The following is a 24,836-nucleotide window of genomic DNA, read 5'->3' on the forward strand; positions in this document are numbered from 1 at the left end:
CCACATGGCCTTTACTCAATATATGCACATGGAAAAGGAGAGGAAGATGTAGAAGAAGAGGGAAAGGAAAAGAGTGGGGGATGGAGAAAGAATAGGAGGGAGGAAAGAAGAGAGGGGTAGAGAGAGAAAGAAAAAGGGAGAGAGAGAGAAAGAGAGCTTGCTCTTCTTATAAGTCACTAATCCCATCATGGAGATTCCATTCTCATTACTCTTCTAAATTTAATTACCTCCCAAAGACTCTACCTCCCAATATAATTAAATTGGGGGTTAGGGTTTCAAAATACAAATTTTGGGAAGATGCAATTCAGTCCATAATACAACCAAAACATCATAATAATTTACCAAATTAAAAATTACATGTTAAAGTTATAATTAATATCTCCCTGACCAACAAAGACCATTTTATAGTTGGTTTGGATTCTTATTCTGCAGTTTATGGTGGCCTAAAATCTCCCCTCAAGATTTCTGCAAATATCTCATAGACCTAATAATGTTGCTTTTATCTCAGAGGCCTAATAGTGTTGCTTTTCTGGCTAAACAGCCTTCTGGTTAAGCAAATGCATAATGTTTACCACCCCATATTGATCCACATGAAATGTCGTATCTTTTTGGTCTTTTCACAAAAGAATTCATTTACTATTAATTATAGACTTTAATGAGCTTACATAGACTTCGATAAAGCTTTCATAGAAGAGGTGGAAAAGGAGGTTGCATTGCAGCGATGCAAACAACTTAACAAATATTTTATAACTTTTGACAAGTAGTTTTTGTCTTTGGGAAATGTATGGTAATTACATGCAAGTGTGTTGTTTGAGAATGTGTGTGTGTGTGTGTGTGTGTGTGTGTGTGTGTGTGTGTGTGTAAGTATGTGTTAGTATGCAGTGCTTGGTCCATTAGTTACCTACTAGAAAACATTGGTCAGAATAAATACATTCATATGCAGTTCATTAACAAAGTTTGAGAATGTGACCTTATTTGTAGGGTGCCTTCATCAGTGTGGATTGCCATAACAAAATATAACAGACTGGGTAGCTTAAAAACAGACATTTATTCCTCAGAATTCTGGAGGCTAGGAAACCCAAGATCCCAAGATGCTACCTGATTCAGTTCTTGGCAAGAACACTTTTCCCGGCTTCTCTCTTTATTTTCACATGGTGGAGAGAAAGAGAGATTTTCTTCCTTTTCCTCTTCTTATAAAGACACTAATCCCACTCTCATGACTTCATCTAAACCCAATTACCTTCCAAAGGTCCAAACTCCAAGTACTATCACATTAGGGATTAGGGCTTTACCACATGAATTTTCTGGGAACATAAATATTCAGTCCAAGACAGGGGGCTTATGATTGGATTTGAATCTCGGATTTTCAAAGCCACCTACCATTGTCTGCATGACCTGCTATATCATGGCCATCATCAATCATCTTGTTGGAAGTCCTTCTACTACCTCCTACCCCTCTCATTATTACAGACTGCATTCAAAAGAATTGGAGAAGAGGGTTACCTGGGTGGCTCAGTGGGTTAAAGCCTCTGCCTTTGGCTGAGGTCATGATCCCAGGATCCTGGGACTGAGCCCCACATCGGGCTTTCTGCTCAGCAGGGAGAGTGCTTCCCTCTGCCGTCCCTCTGCTCTACCTACCTCTCTGCCTACTTGTGATCTCTGTCAAATGAATAAATAAAATCTAAAAAAAAAAAAAAAAGAACTGGAGAAGAGTTCTGCACAGTTTGGGGGAAGGGGACAGGGAATGGATTCTGCAGTAAGATAAATCCTTGTTTGCAAGAAGAGTTTTTGGGAAGGTAGGAGGCCTGCGTGGGGAAGTTTAGATGAAGAAGCACTTGGAGGAGAAAAAGCTAGGAGTAGAAAATAATTTGTATCTTTGTAGGCTTAGCTAGTGGTTTTTCAGAGAATAAAAGGTAGGAGTGCTACACACTGTCCTCTCCAGCTAATATTTGCAGAGAGGAGATGGTGTCCAAATAAGAGTCAGTATCAAAAGTTCCAGATGAAGAGCAACAGCAGAGAGGTGGCCCATGGCTAACCTAGGACAAACTGTTGCCCCAGAGGAGTTTCTGAGTAGACAGCTTGGGAGAGCCTTAAAGAAAGCTTTCACTTTTTAGGGTATTTTAAAGAAAGATGGACATTGAAATGAGGGGTGGGAGTGGGGATGGTTACCAGTACTTGTGTTACATTTATATGTAAGCTAGGTGTGTCAGAATTCCCTCCCATTTTAGGTCCTGAAGCAGAGAGTCTTTGCAAACTTATGAAGCAAGTTTTACTGTGACCAACGTTCAGAGATTTTGCAACCCTTCAAAGAAACGAAGGAAAGGATACTTTAAATCATTCTAACCTGTAATGCAAGTCTTTCCCTTGGAAAACTGCACATCTCCTCACAGGAGGTATTGCAAACTTGAATGCCACGTGAGCTTTGCTGAGTAGCACACTGAGGGTATCTCTATTAGATCAAGTTTCAGTAAACCTTTTTTTTGAAAGATCTAAATAGTAAGTTTTTTTAGGCTTTATGAGCCATACTCTCTCCTACACAATGCAACTCTGTTGATGTAGCAGAAAATAGTTATAGACAATTTATAAAAAAATGAGTATGGTTGTGTTCCAATAAAACTTTATTTATGGACATTGGCATCTGAATTTCATGTAATTTTCATGTCACACAACATTGTTTTAAAAAATATATTTTGGGGATGCCTGGGTAGCTCAGTTGGTTAAGCATCTGTCTTCAGCTCAGGTCATGATCTCAGGGTCCTGGGATTGAGCCCCGCTTAGAACTCTACACATTGAGCCCTGCATGGGACTCCATGCTCAGTGGGGAGTCTGCTTCTCCATTTCCCCTTGCTCCTGCTTTCTTTCAAATACATAAATAAAATCTTTCATATATATATATATACACATATATATTTCAACATTAAAAAATATAAAAACAATTTTTAGCCTGTGTGCCACCCAAAAATAGATTGCAGAATGGAGTTGGCCCCTAGGCCATAGTTTGTTGGCTCTTGTATTAGACATAATAGATGACAGAGGGCAGTGGACCTTTCTCCTGTGAATGCCAATCTCTTAATACAATTTCAGCCTCTTCGTATTTGAAAGCAGCTTCTCTTAACTAGATGACCTGTAGAGTATATCCTTCTTACAAAGACAGGCTGAGAAAACACAGGCTGGTCTGTTAATGAGGAAAGGACATTTTTCCTTGATTTCTTTCCTTTTTTTTTTTTTTTTAATTTTGTCCTTTATGAAACAGAAGACCCCATTATTATGCTGAGAAGCATTTTGCTGTTTCTCAACAGACCTGAAACTTGGCTGAATCATAAGAAAAACCATGCTGGTTGTCAATGGTTGTTCTTTTTGGCACTAGGAGGAATGGTGCCAACTATGATTAAATTATTTTGATTATTGGCTTCCCACTGGTGGAGACAATGAGAGGTGATTCTTGCCAATTCATCCTATTGCATATAAAATTGTTTTTGCAAAATTAGCATTATATTGAACATGTTGCTTTGTAGCCTGCTTAAGACAAAAAACACTTGACAATATAGCCAACATTTCCTCATATCATTGATAGCATTATTCTAAATGGCCATGCACGATTTCATGGGTGCTGAATAATTTGCCGCTTAAGTAGTTGCCAATCTTGTAACATTATAAAAAATTGTATAATAAAATTTATTTTAGATAAATCCTTGTGCAGCTTCATGGTTATTCTTTTTAAGATGAGTTCCCAGAAATGGATTTGCTTGAGTAAGCATATATTGAAATCTTTTGAGAAGTGCCACAAAAATACACTCTAAAAAGAGTAACCTCAATTAATTTATATTCCTCTCAGCAATACATGAAAGTATGAAACTCTGTGTATTCTTGCCACTAAAATTTTAATTTTGCAGGAAACATAAACACTTAAATAAAATTTTTGGATACTTAACACAGGTTGGATAATAGCAAAATAAATGACCTTGAAGAGATCATAAATAGAAATATCTTTGTTGTTGATTGAGTGTAATTAAGAATTTGCTATTGTAATAGTAGTTGCAGCTGTACATTCAAATGAAGAAATGCCTGCAAGGGCAAGATTCTCTCTTTAGTTTGATACCCTATTGCTACTTGATTGTCTCAGTTGACTTACAGTCCCTGTAGTGTTGAGTAAAATAATTGTCTATTTACACAGACAAAGCAATTTCTGACTCCAAGGTCACTTGCGGTTTATAGAGAAGAGAACTTTTGAAGTTTTACAGAAGCAGCAATAATGTGAGAGCCATGGGAAGGAATAATTGATTCTCTAAGCAGAACACTTCCATGAGATTCTCCAAATCTGTTAGGAGTTTGGTAGACTTAAAATGTTTATCTCATCTCACTGAAGAAGGCATTATTGTTTTGTTAACTGATGTTTTGCAAGCATAATAAAACAAAAAACAAAAAAAACCCCACAAAAACCAGTACCTGGTCTTTTCTGACCACAGTGGTATGAAACTAGAATCAATAGCAGAAAGAAAGCTGAAAAATTTACAAATATATGGAAGTTAAATAACAAAGTCCTGAACAGGTGGTTCAAAGAAGAGATCAAAAGGGAAATTTAAAAAACACCTTGAAACGCGGGGCTCCTGGGTGGCTCAGTGGGTTGGAGCCTCTGCCTTCCGCTCAGGTCTCCATCCCGGAGTCCTGGGATCGAGCCCCACATCGGGCTCTCTGCTCAGCAGGGTGCCTGTTTCCCTTCCTCTCTCTTCGCCTGCCTCTCTGCCTACTTGTGATCTCTGTCTGTCAAATAAATAAATAAAATCTTAAATAAATAAATAAATAAATAAATAAAAATATCTTGAAATAAATGAAAATGGAAACACAAAGTTGCAAGCTTATGGGATGCTGCAGAAGCAGTACTAAGAGGGAAGTTTGTAGCTATAAAAGCCTACATTCAGAAAAAAAAATCTCAAAAAAAATCCAAGTCTACTAGAAATTAAGAACAAACTAAGTCCAAAGTTAGCAGAAGAAAGGAAGTAACAAAGACCAGAAGTCACTCTTTCTAGCAGCTAGGCTTATTTAGGAATCTCGATATTCTAATACTGGTCTCCTGGAGGTTGTAACTTTCTAGGAGATCACTTTGGTTTTAGCCTCAAGGAATAGTGGGAGAGGTCCAGAATTCAAATAAAAAAAAAAAACAACAAAGTAATTTCTTAAGTGTGTATCAAGTTCATTTTATGTCAAAACTACTTCATTCTGATGTGATACTATTTATAGTTTTTATCATTCCACTTTGCTAGATATATTTCATATACCTTGATGCAAAGTTATTCATGTGTTTGGTTATGGGGCCCCCTAGACCCTATAGGGGATGTTACATAATTACAATAAAAGCATAAATTATAAAAAAAGCATAAATTTTGTTTCTAATATTTGAAAAAAATATGAACTCTGAAAAACATGTTGTCTTAGGTTTTAGGACTCCAGATTAGATGTTTGTTGGCTTTCTTGGAATATCATCTCTTACCTTAAAGTTCAAGACTGAGAATTAGAATCTTAAGAAGATAGGAAGATATAAATTTTAAGAATAGAAAAAGCTTATTTGCTTACCTACTCTAACTTACTCCCATCATCCAAATGTGGATATACTAAATTGTCCATGATAATAATAGGACTTTTAGAACATATGGTTGGTATTGGCTTCTTCTGAACTAAAGCTGTGCTTGACATCAGTTGGAGTTGGGGGAAGTGAGGTTAGGTTTAAGGCATCATCCAGAAGCAATTCTGTCATTGGAACAAAACACTGCATCTCTGGAGCCTATCCAAGACTATTTTCATGTAGTCTTTTTTCCCTTTTCCTACTTTCAGAAGCAGGGGCATGCTGTTTTCTAGTCCATCTAGGAAAAATTCCTTGCATTCATTTACTTTGGTAGCTCATGCATTAGAAATTTAGATTCACTTTGGATTGGCTGTACTATTAATTCAGCTCTTGAAACCAAAATTAGTATCTGGGCAATATCTAATTCAATGACGTAAAATCAAACATAGGAAACATTATCAGCTTAATACCTGGTATTTCAAAAGGATCATGACACCATTCTTTGGAAAGGTATTTTAGCTTTTGAACCTCAATTTTCTTATCTGTAAATGGTGTGAATAATTATAATCCACCTTTAAGTTGCTGTAAAGATTAAAGAAATTAATATATACTAAGACATTGGAATAATGCCTGGCACATATGAGAGATGATGAATCACATTTCTTACACCTTCCAAACTTATCAGATTTGCTTTTAGCATAAAGTTACTTCTACCTTCTCCTTATATCATGGGATGGCCCTCCATCATTGTAGTAAATGAGTCCTTCATTTTGTCCAACCAAACTTTCTCATGTTCTGAGATAATTTTCTCTTGCTTTATTAATTCAGTTCTTCTTGAATTTAAATGCACTTACCTTGTCTTTTCCACGTGTCCTGGATTCAACTTTATTATCAAAAATATTTTAATTTTGAATATTTAATTATAGAATAGAGGCTTTTTATTCTTATTTTTAAAAATAAAGGATCGTAGGGGTGCCTGGGTGACTCAGATCCTGATTCCAGAGTCCTGGGATTGAGCCCTGCATTGGGCTCCCTGCTGTGGAAAGCCTGCTTCTCCCTCTGCCTCTGCTCCCCCTTTGGTTGTGCTGTCTCATGTTCTCTCTCTCACTCTCAAATTAATAAATAAAATCTTAAAAAAGGAAAGAATCATACATCATTAGTAAGCAGCAAATTGTTGATAATATTTTGGAGGAAATAGGACTTTTTTGATGTCTTATTGTGCTGATGAGTAAGGTTGGCTCTGACTAGAGGATTGCACTGTGTTTTTGACCATACATCTCAGATGATTCCTCCTTATATTTTTGTACTGATATTCTGTATATGGGGTTTCATGTATGTAATTACATGTGATTATTACTGTAGTAATACCATGTATTACTACATGGTAAAAAGGATCTTTACTTCTCAGATGAAGGAATTTAGGGCTGGACCAGCTGAGTAATTTGTCTAAGCCATTACAATATAGAATCTGGAACCCCCTAGCCTTATCACCCCAAGTCCTGGGGCATGCGTTTCTTTCTCAATTTTTTCTTTTCATAGAAGAATGAATGTTGATAAATGCTAATTACCTAAAAACTAAGGAGGTTGTGATATACTATGTACTTTGAAATAAAATTCCAAGTATTTTTCCCAGTAATCATCCCAAGTACATTCCTGTATTTGAAAGTTATAGTAATTTCCATCCCACTAAAGACATCATAGGAGGGAAGAGTTTGTTTAGTTATAGAAAATGTAGAAAAATGAACACCTGAAGGACAGTATAAACACAAATCTGATAGCTCTATTCATCAATACCAGTCTTTTGGTAAACTCTTCAATCTGAAGGGGAGAAAAGTTTTATTTTTCTTAGAGAACTATTTTTTGGAAGTTATTTTATTGATTTTTCCTCTAGCCACAAAATGAGTCTAAGTAACATCTCATAAAACATAATTTATGTATGTAGATACACTGCGGGGTTTTCCCTCTTATACCTGTGCTCAGAGGCAAAGGTACCTTAAAATTGTTAACAAGAATTTATGAACTTCCTGCCCTGAGCACCTCCATCAAATGGCCCAACCCAGCAGTGCATCACACTGGTGAAATAAGGTAGCTGACCAAATGAATGTTTTGCTTTATACTGTTTTCCTAAGGATGGCTGAAATAAACTACTTTTTCTATTACTGTGTTATAAAATATTTACTTAAGGACACTCAAAATTCCATTTAAGATGTAGCTGTGGAAACAGAATAGAAGTTTTACTAATATAGAGAGACTTGATGTTTTTAGATGTAATGTCAAAATGAACTAATTTTGAAAAGTAAAACTCATGTTTTTCAGGGTCATTCTGCTGTCAATTCTTCTTACTAAGCTATATCCCCAGCTCAAAATAGAAATTATTTGAGGACAAGTATTAGGTCTTATGGATCTCTGTATTCACAGATCCTAGCACAAAACTTGTCACAGAGTGAGTATTTAAGAAATACTTGCTGAACGGATATGGTCCAAAATCAAAATAAAACAAAACAAAACAAAAAACTCCAGGATTTGATAAAGCTTCTTATCTTAAAAAGTGATTATAGGGGTGCTTGGGTGGCTCAGTTGGTTAGGCGTCTGCCCTCAGCTCAGGTCCTGATATCTGGGTCCTGGGATTGAGCCTGCCATTGGGCTTCTCTCTCTCTTCCTCTGCCCCTCCCTACTGCTCCTTCTCTCTCTCTCTTTCTCACATAAATAAATAAAATCTTCTAGAAAAGTGATTATAATATTTCTTTGTACAGCAAAGAATGCAAAGTAAGGTTCTGAGGAGGCAAGGGTAAGAGAGAAATATTGATCCAAAGTACATGCAGTATTCTGTTAGGTCACAGAGAAGTATTTAACCCAGCTTGGGTAGAAAGATGTGTGGTGTGTGTTTGTATGTGTGTGTGTGTATGTGTTGCCTCCTGAAGAAAGTGATACTCAAGTTTTGAAGGATATAGAGTCACCAGCTAGATATAGAAGGTAGAAAGGTGTATTTCATTGTAGGAATAGCAAAAACAAAGAGGGGAAACTTAGCACAACGAAGGAAACCCTCTGCTTTCTTGTCGTTTCTCTCTCTCTACACTCTTATATATTACTTTCTCATCTATTCATCTAATCTTCAAGCATTTTGTATGTGTTTTAATCTCAAACATTTCTATATTATTTCTTATTCTTAGTTTTATTTCTGTCATAATTCATACTTTTAATTCTTAATTCACTCTGTTACATTTTGTTTTTTATTTAATGGGTTTTAGCTTTTAACAATAACCTTTTATGTCCTCTACTCTTATGGCTTTGATCCATTAATCCTGTTGACCTTTATCTTTAATTTAATCTATTTTATCCTATTATTTAAAAACTCCTATTAATCTCTTATCTTTATTTATGTTCATGTGCTCATTCTTCATTTCTAATTTCTATTTCTCTCCTAGCTCACTCAAAATTTCAGTTTTAATTTTTCTTAATTTCGTCATCCACTCTTTATTTTTTTTAATACTATTTTTCCATATCTCTTAACAACCTGTTTTAGTTTTGTTTGCATTCACAGTGACAGCAGGAAGCATGGCCATGACAGTGACAGCAAGGACATACCCAATTACTGGGGAGGCTGGCAGCTTCCTCAGCAACTGTGGTGACCCCACTCTAAACTCAATCACTATCATTCCCACTTTCATACACCTCTTCTTCTTGCAATCCCAGATGTCTGACATATCAATAAATGCTAGACTGGAGCCCCAAACTACCTTATGTTTATCCACTGATTACCTCATTTTAAACAATCATTTTTCTATGAACTGAAATGTCTGTGAACACTGTTCAGGTTAACATCTCTAAATGCAAAGTTCTCTGTCACCCGGCCAGCAGTAGAACTCTCATGTATTGTAAGCAGTAGACTCACCCTCAGGTCCTTTCAGGTGTGAAAGTGTGAAGTCTTATGTTCAGTGGGAGAAATGAAGTTGTGCATTAGGGGTGTGCTCTTTGGGCTGCAGAGTTTAACTGGAAAAAGATGCCCAGAGTAGACTGTAGTGGTGTCATCTTGAGAGTTGCAGAATGAAGTCTTCCACCTGAAACCATGCCCTAGAGGGTTAATGAGGTTCAAAATAGTAGAAAATTTAAAGCTTGTTTTTCAGAGATCTCTTTCTCTGTAATCAGCTATTGTTTCTTTAAAGACTCCATTCATAAATCCATTAGCTCTGTCTACACAAGCCTGGACTCCAGGTCAACTGCTGTGTTTCAATCTGTGAGCAAATAAAACTTGACATTCCTTGCTCGAGATAAGAGCCCAAGACCCCACCTATTTTATACCCATAGCCCATTTTCCTTGTCCTAAGATAACCTCCTGATATTAGAGATTAAATTTTGCTTTTTTCTGATGTTAAGGCTCTAACCCAAAGTGAACATGGCATTTATGTTACACATATTTACTCAATGTATATGTTCCATCTTTTCTCATGAATAGTCATAATTTCCTAGCACTTTTTCATCAATATCTATGTAATCTCAACCCTTACATTTATTAAAAAGCTGGTTCTAACCTCAGTTAGGAAGACAGGTTTGGGAATACTCCCTTTTCTTCTTATTGAGCTGCCCTTATGATTATAAAATTTTCTCTGCTTCAAACCTGGTGACTTAGAGATTGGCTTACTGTGGATCAGACACAAAAATCTAATTTCAGAGTTAGGAAACACACCCACTGCTTTGATGCCCTGCTTTTGTTCTTTGTCTCCAGGCACTGCCCTCCTGTTTGTTGGGATTGGACCAGAGAGGAATGGAATGAAAGAGAAAATAATAGCTCTTACCTACATGAGTCTGGCTTCCTAGGTCTCTTCTAGATTTGTTATTTTTGCTTTTATAAAAGCTCTTTTCTTCATAAAGTTAATTTTCTTTGAGTTCCTTGAGGCTTTTGTGTGTGTGTGTGTGTGTGTGTGTGTGTGTGTGTGTCTTATTTAACATACCCACATCTACTCCAAAGTTATAGAAATTACCTATATTTTCTTCTGAAAGTTCTAAATGCGTAAAGTCACAGAAGTTCAGAGAAAACTCTTTTATCAAAACTAGCACCCTGATAGGAAGAAAGTAGAACCTGACACATAAGATATCTGAGTAGATGTATTTAAAATCTTGAATTTCTAAATTTTCCTGAATCCTTTTGGCCTGCAAAAGTGGTCCGTTCATCCTCCTTACTTGGAGACTATGCAAAGTCCTCCAAAGAGGCCAATGCTTTGTCAGTTCTTCTCGGGAACTGACTTCACTTTCTTGACCACCATATCACTAATAATGTAAAATCTTAGCATAAATTGACTAAGGAAATGTTAGGACTGCTAAGAGCAAGATTATACACTAAAAGAGCTATAGTACCTGGTTAACATAAACTGGCTGCAAGGAAAATTAATTCTGAGGATGCTGAACTTTGGGGGCAATTATAAAGCTGGTTAAGAGAACAATGTCAATCTAGGGCACTCTGTGCTTTGAATTCCTGGCTTGGACTATGGGGGATTGCTATAACGTGTTGCTGGGATGGCTCTTGAATACTTGGAAAAAAACCAATAATTCTCATAAATAAAATAAAGATGCCAAAACTGCTGTGGAAACTGTGAAGGAAGCAATGAAAAGTCTCAGAACACTGGACATGCTCAATTGGGCCCATTTTGCTGATAGTTTTCCTTGGGAGGTCCCAAAGATTACTCCCTTTTTCAAGGTGGTAAGGAATGTACTAGTGAGGGGACAAACATGGTAAAAAGCTCGAGTGGTTCATATGGTTGGAAATGATATTATAGTAAAGAGCTCCTTGGTAATAAAGGGTGGGGGGTGGTAGAAGCCTGGAATAATTGAGGATGGGTAGCAACACTTCATTTTCATAATCAAGGTGGGCAGCAAGGTTAGAGTGGCAATTAGGGGATTTTGATTTGAAGATCACATGAAGATGACTCAAAGAACTTTGTTTTCCTAGAAACAGGATAGATGGGCAGTCAACAAGGGCACTACTTAATGTATAGAATCAAAAAAATCAGGAAGGAATAGACAGCTGAGGTGAGCCTTCCCAATGATAAATCAATGATTCCTTGACCAATTTCCAGATATGAGCCAGTTTTCATACTCAGAATTATAATGAGTGATCATATCCTCTGATGAAGGACTCTGCAACATCAAGGCAAACTTTCCCAGGAAACCCAAAGGGATTTAGTCATCTATGTAGGTAATTGTTCATTGGGGGAAGTTTTGAGAGCTGCTGTATGCAGCGTCATAGTTGATGCAAAGGCCTGGGAATGTAAATCACTCTCATGGCATTCCTCTCAGAGCAGGAGCACTATGTCTTGTTTCTCATAAAGAGGTTTTAGATAGATATTAAACACAATTTTGTGTTTTAACTGTTCAGTCTAGTACATTTATATAATAAATTACAACAAATTATTACTCATATAGTTGTATTCATTTTTACTATTTTATTTTGCATGATTTAGTTCTGCTTTTTCCCTTAATTTTTAATTTTATTCTTTTGCCTATTTCTCAATCAAGTAGTTTCTACATTGTTCCTTTTTCCCCTATACTATTTCAGAAACCATAAAATCTTTGTATTTTCTCAATAGTTTGCCTATACTTTTTAGTATGCATATGCTAAAATATTTAAATAAATTTACCTTCATCTTAAAACAACGTAAAACATTTTAACTCATCTTGCTTTCCCCAACTATACATTTTCTTTCCTAGGATTTTAGTTCTTTCTGTTTTTTAAGTTCACTATTAATGTTCATTTAGATTTATCCACACATTTAAAACTTTCTTTCTTCAACATTGTTCTTCTATCTTAGACCTCCATTCTAGAATGTTCTCTCTTAGGAGTACATAATTAAAAAGTTTCTTTAGGGAGGATCTGTTGGTAGTAAATTCTCGGTTTTGTAGAGAAATGTTAATTCTTGTTCTTGAACCATATATTTGCTGAACATCCCATGCATACATGTATATGTGCACATATACAGTTTTTAATCCCAGATTTTCACTGAGGATAATAGTGTGATATGAACATTATATTTGCTCCAGAATAATTTCAAAAATGATTTAGTGGCTATTTAGTATTCTATTTTATGGAGAAACTATGATTTATTTAAATCATCTCCAAATATTTATTATGTCAGTAGTTTCCAACCTTTTACTATTATAATTAATACTGTAGCAAACATTCTTGTACATAAATCTTTGTCTTTATTTCTGAATGTTTTCATAGGAATATTACTAGAAGTAGAATTTATGGCTCAGAATATCTCAGCCTTAACAATTCAATTTAATTTTATTCCTCCTCCCATCATACATCTCCAATGTGGCTTCAGAATTACTGTTTAAATTAAAATTCTTACATCAAAGTAAAACCTGCATATGATTAAAACATCAAATAGTGTAGAAGGATTTAAAATGAGAAGAAACAGACCTCTATTCTATTTCTCCCCTGGAAGGGTTTTTAATTTTTTTGGTGATAATTCTAGTTACATCAACACTTCAAAATAGTTTGTATGTTCTAGTTCAGCACTAGTGCTCATCTTTCCACATTCTAAATGAAGATTTTAGCACCTTCACACTTTGTTCCTTCTTTTCTTTTTCAAACCATCTCCCACTTTTTGCTTGCCATAAATTTACATTTATGCTTTCAAGATTAATAAGCCATATATTCTGTTTTGTAACCATAGCCAAAATATTCTTGACACTGATTCTAAATGTTGAAAACATGGTCATGACTGTGTAAATGTTGCTTGCTGTAGAGCTTAGCAATGTGATATGATATATTGGTTCCCCTTGGGTTTCCACCTCTTCCACTATGCCTTTCTTCTCGGTTTTTTTTTTTTTATTGCCTTTATCCTGGTTTTAAATATTGAGGGAGCCCAGAGTTTATTCCTTAGTCTTCTATCTAGTCTTCTCTTCACCTGACTTTCTTCCTAGGTTATTACATCAAACACCATAGATTTAACTCTGTCCAAAGGCTAATGAATCTCAGGAGCTAAATGAATCCCTTTAGACTTTACCTCATCCTGAACTCTTGGCTTGACATATTAACATATTTCATTTTTACTGGTCATTTTCAACTTAATGTGTCTACATGCAGTTTTAATTTTATTCTGAAACTATTCCTCAACTTCTCTTTCCCTCTTAAGTGAATGGCATCACTCTTCACTTAGTTGATCCAGATAAAACACAGTAGTAGTTATTTTTGATGTCTCCTTTTTCCTTACCTACATATCTGTTACAGCAACAAAATATACATGGTCTATGTATATCTCTCTGTCAATTGCTACCAACTATCATTTATTGCCTTAACAATTGCAATGGCCTATAACTGGTAGAGACCTTTTAAAATCTTATTTAAAATATAAATCAGATCATTTAACTCTCTTGAATTAAGACTTTTTTCCTCAAGACTTGTTTATTTGTTTGAGAGAGAGAGAGAGAGAGAGAGAGAATGCAAATTGGGGAGAGAGGTAGTAGGGAAAAGGAGTGGGAGAGAGAGAATCTCAAGCAAATTCCACACTGAGCTCTGAAGACTGATGTGACTGAAGACTGAAGACTTGATGTGGGGAGATTATGACCTGAGATTATGACCTGAGCTGAAATCAAGAGTCAGAAACTTAACTGACTAGCCATTCAGGCACCCCTGGAATTAAGACTCCTGCTAGTTTCTTAGGCTAATACCCCAATTCTTAATGATTGTGTAAAAGATTTTCCTTCCCTACCTATCTCTCTAGCCTCTTCTCTTGTCAACTTCCCTAGGTTATATTTCCTACCTGAACATTCCTCTAAAGAAATGCAGCTGAAAATTGTAAGAAAAAACTATTTGAGTTATTTCTTCCAGAAAGACAAAGATATGATGGGAATTATTTAAAAGGAAACTAGTCAACTCAACTGAACTGTTTACTTCAATATTTATCCATTATTATTTGTTATGTTAGGGTCCTCTAAAGATGAATTGGGCAGAAACTTAGGAAATTCATTATCTGGTGTGGAAGACAGATCTCTCTCTCTTTTTTTTTTAAGATTTTATTTATTTATTTGACACAGAGAGAGATCACAAGTAGGCAGAGAGGCAGGCAGAGAGAGAGGGAGAAGCAGGCTGAAGCTCCCTGCTGAGCAGAGAGTCCGATGCGGGGCTCGATCCCAGGACACTGGAATCATGACCTGATTCGAAGGCAGAGGCTTAACCCACTGAGCCAGCCAGGTGTCCCAAAGATAGATCTTTTAATAAACAATGCTAAATAAAAGGTTTCCAGAATATTGTGAAAGTTGCTAGAACTGGTTATAAATGTCTAAAAAAATATGAAGACAATACAATTTTTTCTATTTATTGGTTTCAAAGAAAAATGGAATAGAAAGGATAAAGGGTAAAATCAGTAGGCATATTTTCAGCAATTGACTCCTTATACTATTTATGAAATTCCTATGTTTAAAAGGGGAGAATTTGAGGTGGGCCCTGAAACATAGATAGGAGTTTATTGGCAAGGCAAGGAAGGGTATCTCATTTTATGGGGAAGACATAGCAGGTGTCATGGTATCAAGGGGAAGAAATCTGAAATTTTTTTTATATTAGGCTTTATTTTTTTACAGTTGTTCAAACTCATTTTTTTCCTTAAATTTCTTTTCAGCATAACAGAATTCATTGTTTTTGCACCACACCCAGTGCTCCATGCAATATGTACTCCACGCAACACGTGCCCTCCTTAATACCCACCACCTGGCTCCCCCAACCTCCCACCCCCCCACCCCTTCAAAACCCTCAGATTGTTCATCAGAGTCCATAGTCTCTCATGGTTCGCCTCCCCTTCCAATTTCCCTCAACTCCCATCTCCTCTCCAACTCCTTATGTCCTCCATGTTATTTTTTATGCTCCACAAATAAGTGAAACCATATGAAAACCATATGAGAGTGAAACTTATTTCACTCAGCATAATCTCTTCCATTCCTGTCCATGTTGCTACAAAAGTTGGGTATTCATCCTTTTTGATGGAGGCATAATACTCCATAGTGTATATGAACCACATCTTCCTTATCCATTCGTCCATTGAAGGGCATCTTGGTTCTTTCCACAATTTGGTGACAGTGGCCATTGCTGCTATAAACATTGGGGTACAGATGGCCCTTCTTTTCACTACATCTGTATCTTTGGGGTAAATACTCAGCAGTGCAATTGCAGGGTCATAGGGAAGTTCTATTCTTAATTTCTTGAGGAATCTCTACACTGTTCTCCAAAGTGGCTGCACCAACTTGCATTCCCACCAACAGTGTAAGAGGGTTCCCCTTTCTCCACATCCTCTCCAACACACGTTGTTTCCTGTCTTGCTAATTTTGGCCATTCTAACTGGTGTAAGGTGATATCTCAATGTGGTTTTGATTTGAATCTCCCTGATGGCTAGTGATGATGAACATTTTTTCAAATGTCTGATAGCCATTTGTATGTCTTCATTGGAGAAGTGTCCGTTCATATCTTCTGCCCATTTTTTTGATATGATTATCTATTTTGTGTGTGTTGAGCATGAGAAGTTCTTTATAGATCCTGGATATCAACCTTTTCTCAGTACTGTCATTTACAAATATCTTCTCCCATTCCGTGGGTTGCCTCTTTGTTTTGTTGACTGTTTCCTTTGCTGTGCAGAAGTTTTGATCTTGATGAAGTCCCCAAAGTTCACTTTTGCTTTTGTTTCCTTTGAATTTGGAGACATATCTTGAAAGAAGTTGCTGTGGCTAATATCAAAGAGGTTACTGCCTGTGTTCTCCTCTAGGATTCTGATGGATTCCTGTCTCATGTTGAGGTCTTTTATCCATTTTGAGTTTATCTTTGTGTATGGTGTAAGAGAATAGTCCAGTTTCATTCTTCTATGTATAGCTGTCCAATTTCCCCAGCACCATTTACTGAAGAGGCTGTCTTTTTTCCACTGTATATTTTTTCCTGCTTTGTCGAAGATTATTTGACCATAGAGTTGAGGGTCCATATCTGGGCTCTCTACTCTGTTCCACTGGACTATGTGTCTGTTTTTATGCCAGTACCATTTTGTCTTGGTGATCACAGCTTTGTAGTAAAGCTTGAAATCAGGTAACGTGATGCCGCCAGTTTTATTTTTGTTTTCAACATTTCCTTAGCAATTCGGGGTCTCTTCTGATTCCATACAAAGTTTAGGATTATTTGCTCCAGCTCTTTGAAAAATACCGATAGAATTTTGATTGGAATGCATTAAAAGTATAGATTGCTCTAGGCAGTATAGACATTTTAATAATGTTTATTCTTCCGATCTAAGAGCATGGAATTGTCCTCTATCTTTTTGTGTCTTCTTCAATTTCTTTCATGAGTGTTCTGTAGTTCCTTGAGTACAGATCCTTTACCTCTTTGGTTAGGTTTATTCCCAGGTATCTTATGGTTCTTGGTGCTATAGTAAATGGAATCAATTCTCTAGTTTCCCTTTCTGTATTTTCATTGTTAGTGTATAAAAAAGCCACTGATTTCTGTACATTGACTTTGAATCCTGCCACGTTACTGAATTGCTGTATGAGTTCTAATAGTTTGGGGGTGGAATCTTTTGGGTTTTCCATATAAAGTATCATGTATGTGAAGAGAGAGAGTTTGACTTCTTTATTGTCAATTTGGATACCTTTTATTTCTCTTTGTTGTCTGGTTGCTGTTGCTAGGACTTCTAATACTATGTTGAACAAGAGTGCTGAGAGTGGGCATCCTTGTCATGCTCCTGATCTCATTGGGAAGGCTGTGAGCTTTTTCCCATTGAGGATGATATTTGCTGTGGGTCTTTCATAGATAGATTTTATGAAGTTCAGGAATGCTCCCTCTATCCCTATATGTTGAAGCGTTTTAATCAGGAACGGATGCTGGATTTTGTCAAATGCTTTTTCTGCATCAATTGAGAAGACCATGTGGTTGATTTGTTCTATCATATTGATTGATTTGCGAATGTTGAACCATCCTTGTAACCCAGGGATGAATCCCACCTGGTCATGGTGGATAATCTTTTGAATGTGCTGCTGGATCCTGTTTGCTAGGATCTTGTTGAGAATCTTAGCATCCATATTCATCAGTGATATTCATCTTTTTGATGTGGTCTTTTGCTGGTTTGGGGATCAGGGTAATGCTGACTTCATAAAAAGAGTCTGGAAGTTTTTCTTCTGCTTCAATTTTTTGAAACAGCTTCAGGAGAATAGGTGTTATTTCTTCTTTGAAAGTTTGGTTGAATTCCCCAGGGAATCCATCAGGTCCTGGGCTCTTGTTTTTTGGGAGGTTTTTGATCACTGCTTCAATCTCGTTACTAGATACTGGTCTATTCAGGTTGTCAATTTCTTCCTGGTTCAATTTTGGAAGTTTATAGTTTTCCAGGAATGCATCCATTTCATCTAGGTTGTTTAACTTATTGGCATATAACTTTTGATAATAACTTCCAATGATTGCTTCTACTTCCTTGGTGTTAGTTGTGATCTCTCCCTTTTCATTCATAATTTTATTAATTTGAGCTTTCTCTCTTTTCTTTTGGATTAGTTTGGCCAATGCTTTATCAATCTTATTGATTCTTTCAAAAAACCAGTTTCTAGTTTCATTGATACATTCTACTGTATTTCTAGTTTCTACCTCATTGATCTCTGCTCTAATCTTGATTATTTCCCTTCTTGCGTGTGGAGTTGGTTTAATTTGTTGTTGATTCTCCAATTCCTTAAGATGTAGAGACAGCTGGTGTATTCTGGATTTTTCATTTTTTTTGAGGGAGGCTTGGATGGCTATATATTTTCCCCTTAGGACTGCCTTTGCTGTATCCCATAGGTTTTGGACTGAAGTGTCTTCATTCTCATTGGTTTCCATGCATTTTTATGTTTTTCTTTGATCTCCTGGTTGATCCAAGCATTCTTAAGCAAGGTGGTCTTTAGCTTCCAGGTGTTTGAGTTCCTTCCAGACTTTTCCTTGTGATTGAGTTCCAGTTTCAAAGCACTGTGATCTGAGAATATGCAGGGAATAATGTCAGTCTTTTGGTATCAGTTGAGTCCTGCTTTGTGACCCAGTATGTGGTCTATTCTGGAGAAGGTTCCATGTGCTCTTGAGAAGAATGAGTATTCTGTTGTTTTAGGGTGGAATGTTCTGTATATATCTATGAGGTCCATCTGGTCCAATGTGTCGTTCAATGCTCTTGTTTCTTTATTGATTTTCTGCTTGAATGATCTGTCTATTACTGAGAGAGATGTGTTAAGATCTCCTACTATTATTGTATTCATATCAATATGACTCTTTATCTTGATTAATAGTTTTCTTATGTAATTGGCTGCTCCCATATTGGGGGCATAGATATTTACAATTGTTTGATCATCTTGGTTGATAGTCCTTTAAGAATTATGTAGTGTCTTTCTGTATCTCTAAATACAGTCTTTAGTTTAAAATCTAATTTATCTGATATGAGAATCGCTACCCGGGCCTGCTTTTGAGGCCCATTGGCATGAAAGATTCTTCTCCATCCCTTCACTTTCAGTCTGGGTGTATCCTTAGGTTCAAAATGGGTCCCTCTAGACAACATATGAATGGGTCCTGTCATTTTATCCAATCTGCAACCCTGAGTCATTTTATGGGTGCATTTAGGCCATTCACATTGAGAGTGATTATTGATAGATACGTTTTTATTGACATCATGTTACCTTTGAAGTATTTCTTTCTGTAGATTGTCTCTATATTTCTGTTCAATGATATTCTTAGGATTTTTCCTCTTTTATAGGACCCCCCTTAATATTTTCTGCAGTGTCGCCTTGGTGGTCGCATACTCTTTTAAACCTTGCTGGTCTTGGAAACTCTTTATCTCTCCATCTATTTTGAATGTCAGTCTTGCTGGATAAAGTATTCTTGGCTGCATGTTCTTCTCATTTAGTGCCCTGAATATATCTAGCCAGACCGTTCTGGCCTGTCAGGTTTCTGTGGACAGGTCTGACCTTATTCTGATCGGCTTTCCTCTGTACATAGGGAACTTCTTTGTCCTAGCTGCCTTCAAGAGGGCCTGCCTACAATTATAATTCTTCATTCTTACTATTAGGTTGGACTTTCGAGAATCCATAATCTTGGGGGGAGAGCATTCTGCCTCTAGTACATGAATGCTGCTTCCATCGCGAGGTTGGGAAAATTTTCATAGACAACTGGTTCCACTATATCTTCTAGACTTCTTTCTTTTTCCTCCCCTTCAGGGATTCCAATAATTCTGACATTGGAACATTTCATGGCATCATTTATTTCCCTGATTCTGTTTTCGTGGCTTCTAAGTTGTTTGTTCCAGGCTTCCTCCTGATCCTTTTTCTCTGTTTGTCCTCCAGATCACTAATTCTATCTTCTGTCTCAATTGCCCTAGCTTTTAGAGAATTTAGATTAGATTGGAACTCATTGAGAGCATTGTGAACATCATCCTTGGTGGCTCTCAGTTCTTCCCTAATCAATTCCATTTGGTCATCCATGGCTTTCTCCAACCTAGCTATTGCCTGGATAGTTATTAGCCTGAATTCCCTTTCTGACATATTGTCTATGTCAATAGCCATTAGCTCTGTTGCAGAATGCCCATCCTCTGTATTTTTCTTCTGTTGGGTATTCCTCCTCCTAGTCATTTTGGTGAGAGATGGCTGAATGGATGTAGCTGGATGTAGCCACTGTGGTGCAGTCAAGGTGCACCCTGGAACACTTCTGAGCAGTCAGGAGTCCCCACCCAAATGAAAGAAAATAGAAAGAGAGAAAAAAGAAAAGAAAAAGAAAAAAAGAAAAGAGAGAGAGACAGGAAGAAAAAAAAAAAAGATAAAAGAGAAGGCTCAGGGGTGCCTGGGTGGCTCAGTGGATTAAAGCCTCTGCCTTCGGCTCAGGTCATGATCCTAGAGTCCTGGGATTGAGCCCCACATCAGGCTCTCTGCTCCGCAGGGAGCCTGCTTCCTCCTTTCTCTCTCTGCCTGCCTCTCTGCCTACTTGTGATCTCTGTCTGTCAAATAAATAAATAAAATCTGAAAAGAAAAAAAAAAAAAAAGAGAAGGCTCAGTCCAAATGGGCCCCAAGGTAAGATTTATGACATATACAAACAAAACCAGACAAAGAAAAAGACTGATAAAAGTATATGACAAGAGGGGCGCCTGGGTGGCTCAGTGGTTTAAGCCGCTGCCTTTGGCTCAGGTCATGACCTCAGGGTCCTGGAATCGAGCCCTGCGTCGGGCTCTCTGCTCCGCAGGGAGCCTGCTTCTTCCTCTCTCTGCCTGCCTCTCTGCCTACTTGTGATCTCTCTCTCTGTCAAATAAATAAAATAAAATCTTTAAAAAAAAAAAAAAGATTGTCTGTCTCCCTCTCCCTCTGTGCCCTGCTCATGCACATACTCTTTCTTTAAAAAAAAAAAAAGTATATGACAAGAGAAAAAAAAATATATATATATATAAAAGCAAAATTAAAAAAAAAAAGGAACTTTGTCAAAAAGAACCCCAAGTATAAGATTTATATACTATCAGGACAAACACAAATACACCGAAACACTGGTGGAAGAAAAAGATGGGAGAGTGGTTATAAATTCTCAGTGTAGGCGAGGAAGGTTACTTTGATTCTTCCTGGATGTATCTTGATATCTTTGTTAAAGGACTCAGCTTTCCTAAGATAAAGGGGGGTTAAAAATTGGTTTACCTATAGGGGTAGTGTTGATTGGGGAAAGGGGATTACCTTGAAGTTTAACTCTATATGAATGTTAAAAAAATAAAAATGAAAAAAGAATAAACTAAACTAAAATTAAAAAAAAAAATTAAGGGACACCTGGGTGGCTCAGTGGGTTAAAGCCTCTGCCTTCGGCTCAGGTCATGATCCCAGAGTCCTGGGATCGAGCCCCACGTCAGGCTCTCTCCTTGGCAGGGAGTCTGCTTCCCTTCCTCTCTCTCTGCCTGCCTCTGCCTGCTTGTGATCTCTGTCTGTCAAATAAATAAATAAAATCTTTTTAAAAAATTAAAATTAAAATTAAAATTAAAAAATAGAAAAGCAAAAGAAAAACACAGGTATATGTATCAAAAAGTTCAGGTTAAAAGGTTATTATGGAATTTGATGTACTGGACACCTCACTGTGATGGTAAATAGGTTAAAAAATTATCTATATAAAAAAAATGAACCAGAATAGTGGGAATGAATTAAAAATAAAAGTTGTATCTATGAAGTATTGGTGGTTGTTTTCTTGTCATCTTTTTTTCTTTTTTTTTTTTCCTGGTTGGCTTTCTGGGGGAGGGGCCTGCCACGTGGGTTTTCAGGCAATGTTCTCTGAGTTAAGTCCCCCCCCCCCCCTCAATGGGGTGGGCTCTGAGGAAACCGGTTTTTCAGGCATTTGTTCTCTGGAGGTTTTTATGTTTGTTTGTTCGTTTCTTTTTTCTCTCACCTTGACAGCTTTTGATGGCTTTTGGAGGTTTAGAGGAAAGCAAACTGTGCCCAGACCTCCCTCTCAGAGAGAAGCCTCAGTCTGTTCCCCTCTGGGTGCTGCAGAGCACATAAGTTCCCCCTCGGCTGCTGACAGAGCATGTTCAGAGTTGCTGTCCCTGGGGACACGGGAAATCCTGCTTGTATCCAAAACCATGACAGAGGCAGCTGTCTGGGCAGCTCCGGACCACCAGAGAGGTTCCAAGCAGTCATCGCACACTGAGATTTTCCTGCTGGCCGGGGCTGGGAGTGCCTGGTCTTTCTGGGTCTGAGAGGGCCAGGCTGGCACCTGCGTGCACCTCTCTCACAGGAGGGCACAGGGCTCGAATCAGGCTCTGATAGCATGGCACGGCACTCGCGTGGGGACTGCAAAAAGGCTGTGCTTCTGCCCCTGGTGAGGCTCCCAGCCCCTCAAGGGATCCAGACCCCACATGCTCTCAGGCACGCTGGCGGCTCAGGGACCAAGACCTGGTTTCTCTGCCGCCCTCTCTCTGGCTCAGTGCCAGGGGTGGCTGTCCTGGTTCCAGGGACTTAAGCCCCTGTCCCTAACCACCCCAATTCCCACAATTTCCACCTGCAATCTTTTGCTCTTTTTGAATGCTTTCAACCAGACTCCAAGTTAATGCTTATCCCCAGATGCAGGGCACTCTCGTATTGGGGTATTACTTTCCAATCGGTGGCCTCTGGTGGCTCCCTCCCCCTTTTGTTTATCTTCAGATATCAGTCCAACGTTCCCACTCTGATTTACCTGCCCACTGGCGTATTATTCTGTATATTCTGACATGTATAATTCTGATCTCAGGCTGATTTCATGGAGTTCTTTGGTAGGTAATCATCTCCCTTTAGGGTACAGGTTGAACACAGTGCCTCCTCCTACTTCCCCGCCATCTTGTCTCTCTATATTAGGCTTTTTGTTTATTCATTTGTCAGAGAGAGAGAGAGAACACAAGCAGGGAGAGGGACAGAGCGAAGCAGGTTCCCCACTGAGCAAGGAGGCTGATGTGGGGTTCTATCCCAGGATCTGGGGATCACGACCTGAGCTGAAGGCATACACTTATCTGAATGAGCCAGCAGGCATCCTGAAATCTGAGTATTTTTTGGAGTACTAGATGTTGTTGGTAATGCTGAGTTAGTTTAGAAACTCAGAATTCTGGGGGCGCCTGTGTGGCTCAGTGGGTTAAAACCTCTGCCTTCTGCTCAGGTCATGATCCCAGAGTCCTGGGATCGAGCCCCGCATCAGGCTCTCTGCTTGGCAGGGAGTCTGCTTCCTCCTCTCTCTGCCTGCCTCTCTGCCTGCTTGGATCTCTGTCTGTCAAATAAATAAATAAAATCTTTAAAAAAAAGAAACTCAGAATTCTGTTCCTTAAATAACTAACTGGCTGGATATTAAAGTCATCAAATGGGATAAAGAAGTCAAGAGAAAGTGTAGGTTTGGTGGGGAAAATAGTTTTTAACATATAATTTGAGGTAGCTGTGTGCCAGGTATACATATTTGGGATGTGTGATAGAGGGTACTTCTTTAAATTTTTAAAAATTTTAAAAGATTTTATTTATTTATTTGACAGGAAGAGAGATAGAGAGAGAAAACAAACATAAACAGGGGGAGAGGCAGGCAGAGGGAGAGCAGGGAGCCTGACTTGGGGCTCCAAGAGCACCCTAGTATCATGACCTGAGCCTAAGGCAGACACTTACTGGCTGAGCCATCCAGCCATTGCCCTCTCCCCCACCCCCAGGGCACTATTTTAAAACTAACACAGTGAGATTTTAGGAAGAAATTTTATTTTTCACTGCTAAGACTAGCATTTAGCTTCTCTCAGAATAAAGGGTTTAGTTACATCAAATACTAAGGGAACTTGAACCAGTCCTGGAGATCATTACATTTTTAGTTTTAAAGAAAGTTTATTATTAGAAGTAATGATTTGTAGATAATTTTCTGAATACTTAGATATGTTTCTCAGGTTTCAACACACTCAAAAAGTCATTACCTATTTTTAACTCTTTATCTCTGCTATAATCATATGCTATGGTTTATTAATGGAAAATTTTAGCTATCAAATAAGAATCACTCAAAAAGGAGTTGCTAATTAATTTATATTATGTATTTGAATTTGGAAAGACCATACATATATTTTAAAATTTTTAAATAAGTAAATTTCCTTTTTTTTTAGATGAAAAAATCTCAAATCAGATAAAATCTACAATTACTATTGAAATAATTTCATTGCTTGGAAAGTGTTGAATCCTCCTTCACAGTAATGTTTAAGCTTTGGTGGGTGTGAGAGTTATTGATTTATTGCCTTTCAGCTCCACATTCATTCTCACATTTTGCTCTTCAACTTGCTCTGCTCGAATGGATGGAATTACTGAAACCACTTCTCCTTTACTATGAGCACAATGTTATGCTTCCTCAGTAGAGGGTGCTATGGGATATGGCAGGAGGATGGGACATCTCATGTGATCCAGAGGCTATACATTTGGTCAGCCATGTGAATGTGAGGATATCCAGTGATGCCTTGCCCAGCCATGCAGATGGACCACATGATTTCTCTGACATTGTAGTCCTGATTCAGCCTGTCGGTCACCTTTCTGCAACTTTCCCAACAGAGACAACACCTTCTCCAGGCCTCCTGCCCATAATGGCACCTTGACTTCCTCCGTATGCATGTTAGCCCACTGAATGGAGGTCCTCTGTGTCTCAGAAGATTGTTTCATTTGCCCAGGATGTGGACCAGCTCTGGTTTGGGCAACACAGAGAATTTTTCCACCACCTAATGGATTGCCACCAAAACTCTTCTGACAAGGTCTGAATCCTCTCAAGGTCTTTATTTGGATATTTTCTGTCAGTCCTAGTGTATTCTACAGAGT

This window comes from Meles meles, chromosome 8 (genome assembly GCF_922984935.1).
Source record: "Meles meles chromosome 8, mMelMel3.1 paternal haplotype, whole genome shotgun sequence".
Classification (NCBI taxonomy): domain Eukaryota; kingdom Metazoa; phylum Chordata; class Mammalia; order Carnivora; family Mustelidae; genus Meles; species Meles meles.